Source organism: Lipotes vexillifer, unplaced genomic scaffold (assembly GCF_000442215.2).
Source record: "Lipotes vexillifer unplaced genomic scaffold, Lipotes_vexillifer_v1.1 scaffold1383, whole genome shotgun sequence".
NCBI lineage: Eukaryota > Metazoa > Chordata > Mammalia > Artiodactyla > Lipotidae > Lipotes > Lipotes vexillifer.
In genome coordinates this window covers 1,073,832-1,081,719 of record NW_006797683.1, presented here as the reverse complement: position 1 = coordinate 1,081,719, position 7,888 = coordinate 1,073,832, and positions in this window count along the sequence as shown.

The following is a 7,888-nucleotide window of genomic DNA, read 5'->3' as shown; positions in this document are numbered from 1 at the left end:
CTGCTGTTTCTGTTATAGATCTCTTAGACTGGTTCTTTGATTTACTTATCTTTTCACTTTCATTTTTTGCTGTATTTCGTGGGGGATTTACTCACCTTTATCTTCCAACTCCACTGAATTTTGTTTCATCTATCACATTTTTAGTTTCTAGGAATTTTTTTGTGCTCTGTGTTCTCTGTGGGATTCTGCTCTTGTTTGTGGGTGTAGCATCTTATATCTCTGAGGATATTGATGATAATTTCTTGATTTTTTTTCTTCTCAAATACATTTCCTACAAAGTTGCGTTTTCCTTTCTTTTTCAATCTCTATCTTTTTCATGTTAGAGATATTTTTCAGATGTCTGTTACTTCTTGGTTGTGTTTTTTACAGTGTTGTTATACTGGAGACCCCAAATTGCTTCTAGAAAATGCTTCCTGACTATTCTGTTTAATTATTATTTTTTCATAATCTTTCTTGGAGGGAATAGCTATTTTGAGTTGAAGTTGAGAAGGGAGGATTATCTGGATAATTTTTACTCCTCTGTGAAGATAGGAGGGTTTTATACTCTATGTGGCTTTTCTCATCAGGAATGGTGGGCAGTAGCACATTTGTTGTAATAAAATGTGAGGCAGAGGAGATGCCAGCTGCTGAGAAGGGAGGATTTAGGGGTTTCTGAGATCAGGGCACATTTTTTAGCCAACTTTTAAATGTTCTTTTATTATGCAATATATACCTTATCCTGGTAAGCTAATGCCAAGGGTAGTATTACCAGATAAAATATAGGACCCTCAGTTACATTTGAATTTCAGATAAACAACAAATCACCTTTTAGTATCAGTGTGTTCCACATATGGCATGGGACATAATGATACTAAAAATGATTGTTTTTCTGAAATCCAAAATAACTAGGAGTACAGTCATCCCTCAGTATCCGTGGATTGGTTCCAGGACCCCGCCGTGGATACCAAAATCCATGGATGCTCAAGTCCCTTATATAAAATGTTGTAGTATTGCATAAAACCTATGCATATCCTCCCATATACTTTAAATCATCTCTAGACTAGTTATAATACCTAATACAATGTAAATGCTGTGTAAATAGTTGTAAATACAATGTAGATACTATGTAAATAGTTGCCGGGTATGCAGCAAATTCAAGTTTTTGGAACTTTCCTGAATTTTTTTTCTTTCCAAGTACTGTCAGTCCATAGTTGGTTGAGTCCGTGAATGTGGAACCCATCTATAGGAGTACCAACTGTATTGTATTTTTTATTATTTATTTATTTATTTTTTTGGCCACGCTGCATGGCTTGTGGGATTTTAGTTCCCTGACAAGGGATTGAACCCAGCCCTCAGCAGTGAGAGTGCGGAGTCCTAACCACTGGACTGCCAGGAAATTCCCTATATTGTATTTTTTTCATTAAAGTTTTTATTTTGAGATAATTGTAAATTCACATGCAGTTTTATGAAATAATTCAGAGCTTTCCTGTACCCTTTACCCAGTTTCCCTCAATGGTAACATCTTGCAAAACTTTACTGTGATGTCACCGCCAAGATATTGACATTGATATGGTCAAGATACAGAACAGCCCCATCACCAAGACTATTCCTCCTGTTGACCTTTCACAGCCACACCTGCATCTCCTTTCCCACCATGCTAAACCCCTGGCAACCACTAATCTGTTCTCCATTTCTAAATTTTGTCCTTTTGAGAATGCTGTATAAATAGTATTGTATAGTATGTAACCATTAGAGATTTTTTTTTTTCCATTCAGCATAACTCTCTTGACATTCATCCAAGTTGTTTCCTGTATCTGTAGTTCTTTTTTATTGCTAAGTAGTAGTCTATGATATGGATGTACCACAGTTTGTTCAACCATTCACCTCTTGAAGGATGTATGGGTTGTTTCTAGTTTGGGCTATTATGAATAAAGCTGCTATGTACATTCATGTACAGGTTTTTGTGTGGATGTAGTTTCATTTCTTTGGGATAAATGCCCAGGAGTGTAGTTCTGGGTCATATGAAAGTTACATGTTTAATTTTTTGGAAACTACCAAACTATTCTAGAGTGGCTGTACTATTTTACATTCCCACCAACAATGTATGAGTCTCTCTGCATTCTTGCCAGTATTTGGTGGTGTCACTTTTTTATTTTAACCATTCTGATGGGTAGGTAGGTAGTGATATCTCATTGTGCTTTAATTTGCATTTCCTTAATGGTTAATAATGTTGAACATGTTTTCATGTGCTTATTTGCCATCTGTGTATTCTCTTCTGTAAAATGTCTGTGTGTGTCTTTTGCCCACTTGCTAACTGGGTTTATTTTAATAGACTTCTTATTGTAGAATAGTTTAGATGTACAGAAAAATTGTGATGATACTACAGAGTTCCCATATACCCCACACCCTGTTATTAACACCTTAAATCAGTGTTGTACGTTTGTCACAATTAATGGATCAGTATTAATACATTCTTGTTGACTAAAGTCCATACTTTACCCAGATTTCCTTTGTTTTTACCTAACACCATTTTCCTCTTCCAGGATCCCATTCGGGATACCGTATTACATTTAGTCATCATATCTCCTTAGGAACCTCTTGGCTGTGCCGGTTTCTCAGACTTTCCTTGTTTGTTTTTCCGGGTTTTTTTTTTTGGCCACACTGCATGGCTTGTGGGATCTCAGTTCCCCCGACCAGGGATTGGATCCAGGCCATGGCAGTGAAAGCCTGGAATCCTAACCACTAGGCCACCAGGGAACTCCCATGACTTTCCTTGTTTCTGATGACTTTGCTAGTCTTGAGGAGTGCAGGTCAGATATTTTGTAGAATGCCCCTCAACTGGGATTTGTCTGGTGCTTTTACCATAATTACACTGGGGCTTGGATTTGGGGGAGGAAGACCACAGAGGTAAGTGCCCTTTCTCATCATATATCAAATGTATTTACTGTCTACATAGCTTATACTGTTGATGTTAACCTTCATCACCTGGCTGAGGTAGAGTCTGTCAGGTTTCTCCACTCCACAGTTACTATTTCTTTTTTCCCCCTTTTCGTACTGTATTCTTTGGAAGTCCCCGTTTGCAGCTCCACACTTAGGGGATGGGGAGTTATCCTCCATGTCGTTGAGGGTGTTTATCTATGTTAATTCTTTAGAATTTACCTGCAAGGTAGATTTGGCCATTCTCTCCCATTTATTTATTTGTTTGTTTAATCAGTCATTTATATCCGTATGGACCCATAGATATTTATTTTATACTTTGTGTTATGATCTAATGCTACCTTATTTATTTTGTTGCTCAGAATGTCTTGCTTTGGCCATTGGGAGTTCTTTCAGTTGTGTCCTTTTGACATACCCCCATGATTGTGGGGGGCTTTTTTTTTTGGAGCCCTCCTCACTTTCTGGCACTACATGATTCTTCGGGCTCATCCTGCATATTTCCTGTTCCAGTGCTAGAACCATTTGCTCCTCCAAGAAGCCCTGGTCCCTCTTATTGAAGAATGATATTGAAACCAAATTTGGGTTCCATTGTTTGTCTTTTCACTGCTGAGTTTTAAGAATTCTATGTGTTTTCTAGATACTGGTCTTTTGTCAGATTGGTCCTTTGCAAGTATTTTATCCCAGTCTGTCGCTTGTCTTTTCATCCTCTTAACAGAGGTTTTCACAGAGCAAAAGTTTTTAATTTTGATGCAATCCTATTTATCAGTTTTTCCTTCTGAGAACTTTTGGTGTCAAGTCTCTAAGAACTCATTGCTTACCCTCAGTTCCTGAAGATTTTCTCTTATTGTTTCCTAAAAGTGTTGTATTTTACTTTTGCATTTGCTACATTTACATATGCTCAATTCGACAACCCTAGCCAAGAGGAAACCTTGGCTTGATGGAAACCTCCAGGGGCCCAAGGAGACACCTTGCTGCACAGCTTCAACTGAAGTTATCAGCTCAAAACAGTCTTCATTGAAGTGAGACAGAGGCAAATCACTTTCCTCAAAGTGGGAAAAAAAAATCTAAGATTATTCAGCTTGAGGGCAGGAACTATTCAGTTGTGGCTATAAAGTAATAAAATGCATTTTTATGAGTGGTTTATGGACTTACAAAAATCACCAACTTTGGGCTGGAAGAGAACGTCACACTGATGTCTCTGTGGTTCCTCTAGTTCTAACATTCTTTTATAAACAAAGTCAGTAAGTGGTACTTGCCGCACAGCAGCAGCCTGTATATTCTTGTTTAAAATGTAGATTCATGACCCCTCTGATTAACTATCTTGGGTTTGGATTTGAAATTCAAAGAATCTACTTAGCATACCCTTCTATTCATTAGACTTTGAGAATCACTGTCACAGCCTGGCCTTGTTATTTTATTGTCAGATCATCAGAAACAACTGCGGAGTTTTCTCAACTTTTGATGCCAACGTGTCCACCAGGGGTTGAGAACTTCCATCTCCAAAAACTATGTATCCTCGTAGCACCTAATGCCTTGATAGGCACTCAACACAATACCTTTTGAATATTGAAATATGATTTATTCTGGAAAGGAATGGGAATTCAGAATTGATGCCTAACAATTATTCCGACTTTAGATGTGAAATCCAGTTGTTTCATGACCCTTAGACTGTTGCTTTTGCCCCTTAGGCAGCTTACTGGCCATTAGCATTATCTTTTGCACTGGAGCATGGAGTCAGCAAACTACCACCAGGCACCAAATTTAACCCACTGCCTGTTTTTGTAAATAAAGTTTTATTGGGACACAGCCACACCCAGTGGTTTACATACAGTATGTGCTACAGCACAGAACTGATTAGATGCCACAGAAACCTTACAGCCCACACAGCCTAAAATATCTATCTGGCCCTTTACAGAAGAAAGTTTGTTGCCTCCTGTGCTGGAGCATTGAAAGGGAAAAAATAGACTTTGTTTCAGATTTTACCTTTTAAGCCTTTTTCTGGTAAAAGATTTGATATACCACTGCAACAGCAATAGCCAGTGAAATTAACTGGTGGTTTATTTCTTTTTTTAAAAAAATTAATTTATTTTATTTATTTATTTTTGGCTGCGTTGGGTCTTCGTTGCAGTGCGCGGGCTTTCTCTAGTTGCAGCGAGCGAGGGCTACTCTTCATTGCGGTGCGCAGGCTTCTCATTGTGGTGGCTTCTCTTGTTGCAGAGCACGGGCTGTAGGCGCGCAGGCTTCAGTAGTTGTGGCTCACAGGCTCTAGAGCGCAGGCCCAGTAGTTGTGGCGCACGGGCATAGCTGCTCCGTGGCATGTGGGATCTTCCCGGACCAGGGCTCGAACCCGTGTCCCGTGCAGTGGCAGGCAGATTCTTAACCACTGTGCCACCAGGGAAGCCCAACTGGTGGTTTTTTAAGAGATATCATAAGATATTCTCTCTTTCTGAAACTACCTACGTGCTGGGCCTTCTTGGAAACCTAGAATTTATACTTCTTAAGGCAGTGTTTCTCAAAGTGTGGATCTCATGCTGTTTGCATCCAAATCACCAAGAGGGCTTGTTTAGAATGCAGATTCCTGAATCCCACCAAAGACCTACTGAATGAGAATTTCTGGAGGTATGCCTTGTAACTATTGGTGTATCTGGACTCTGTTGTAGCAGTCAACGCGATATATTTCTTTATTTTTTTTTTGAGGTTTGAATGCAGAGTATTTATTGTCATGGTAATATGAAGAAATGTTCATATTCCTGTGCTGTTTTTACATATCTCTCTTCTTTTTTGGATTTCCTTCCCTTTTAGGTCACCACAGAGCACCAAGTAGAGTTCTCTGGGCTATACTATAGGTTTTCATTAGTTGTCTGTTTTATACATAGTAGTGTATATGTGTCAATGCCAGTCTCCCAGTTCATCCCACCCCACCTCCCGTTCCCCCTTGGTGTGCATACATTTGTTCTCTACATCTGTGTTCAACAAGATATATTTATTTGTTTACCTGCTTGTGTTTCCTATTGAGACTGTGAATTTTTTCAGGGTAGGTATTGTGTTATTCATTGCTTTTGTATTCCAAGCCCTAGATTAGGCACATTTAATTGTTGTAGTTCTCAAAGGGTGGTCCATGGAGGCTGGGAGTCTCAGAGAACCCTTTAGGGGTCACAAGATCAAAATTGTTTTCTTAATTGTACCAGGACATGATTTGCCTTTTTTGCTATGTTGTTGATATTTGCACTGTTGATGGAAAAGCAATGGTGGGTAAAATTGCTGGCGCCTTACCAGGAATTAAGGCAGTGGAAACAAATTGTTCTACCAGTCACTGTATTGTCCACTGCCATGAATTTGTAATAAAAACAGTGCCAGTTTCACTTAAAAATATACTTCATGAAGAGTAAAAATTATTAATTTTATTAACTCGTAACCCTCGAGTTCACACCTTTTTCACATTCTGTGTGACAAAATGATTGGTATGCATGAAACAATTCTGCGGGCTGAAGTACACTGGGGAAAAGCGTTCCTGGACCCAATTCCAGTGTGTGTGTAGAGGCCTCCACACACCAACAAGCAGTTCTTATAGGCCAGACGTTCCCATGACTTCCTTCTTGGCTTCAATTAACTTGCTAGCACGGCTCACAGAACTCAGGAAAACCCATTTATTTACTAGATTACCGGTTTATTATAAAAGGATATAAAACCACAGCCAGCTGAATGATAGAGATACATAGGGCATGGCCTGGGGAGAGGGGGCGGACTTTCCGTTCCCTCTCCAGGTGCACCACTCTCCCCAATTCTCACATGTTCCCCAACCTGGAAGCTCTTTGAACCTTGTCCTTTGGATTTTTAGTGAGGCTTCATTACAAAGGCGTGACTCAGTCACTTGCCGTTGGCAACGGATTCAACCTCCAGCCGCTCTGCCCTCCCCAGAGGTTGGGCGTTGGGACTGAAAGGCCCCACCCTCTAATCACATGGTTGGCTTTCCTGGCAAGCAGCCTCCCTCCTCCTGTGGGATCCAAAAGTCACTTTCCTTGAAGCGTTTTCAGGACCTGAGGACAAGAGACCAAATATTATCTCACTGCTTTTATAGCTCAGGAAAGTCCAAGGGTTTTGGGAGCTGTGAGCTAGGAATTGTGAATTAATATATACATTCATCTGAATGACCAAATCACAATATATTGCAGCTGGTCGCTTGAGGAAAAAGCACATGACATTATTTGATTTGGTAACTGAACTAGCTACTCTTTTTTTCATGGAACATCATTTTTAGTTGAAAGTACAAACGACAGACAAACTGTGGCTATGCAGATTTAGGTATTTGGCAGAACTTTTCTAGAAAAAGTGAGATTGTTACTTCAAGGAAAACAACTGACAGTATTTGTTGCCAATAATGAAATTAGACCTTTACAGGAAAAAGAATTATGGAAGACTTTTATCTGCTATGAGCTTGACAGCTTCCCGATACTTAAGACTTCTAATTAGATAGGTGGTAATTAAAAAAATAGTGAAATATGTTAACATTTGAAAGGCTGCATAGCTCAGTGAACTGATATTTTACAAATGACCAATGCATGATGTCATCAGTCATGCATGGGTAAAAGATCTATTCAAAGTGCAAGACAGACCAATGGTGGTTTTTTTGTTTGTTTTTTTTGCTGCACCTTGCAGCATGTGGAACTTCCCCGACCAGGGATCGAACCCACACGCCCTGCAGCAGAAGCGCAGAGTCTTAACCACCGGACTGCCAGGGAAGCCCAAGACCAATGGGTTTTAAAGTATCAGAGTACAAAAATTCACTAATATGTTTTCAGATTCCACATTGCAACTAACTTTTAAGAACCTACCATTTGTTGAATTTTATTGTAGTGGTAAAAAGAATACTACACAATTATCTGAAAAGGCCATTAAAAGATTCCTTCTTGGGCTTCCCTGGTGGCGCAGCGGTTGAGAGTCCGCCTGCCGATGCAGGGGACGCGGGTTCGTG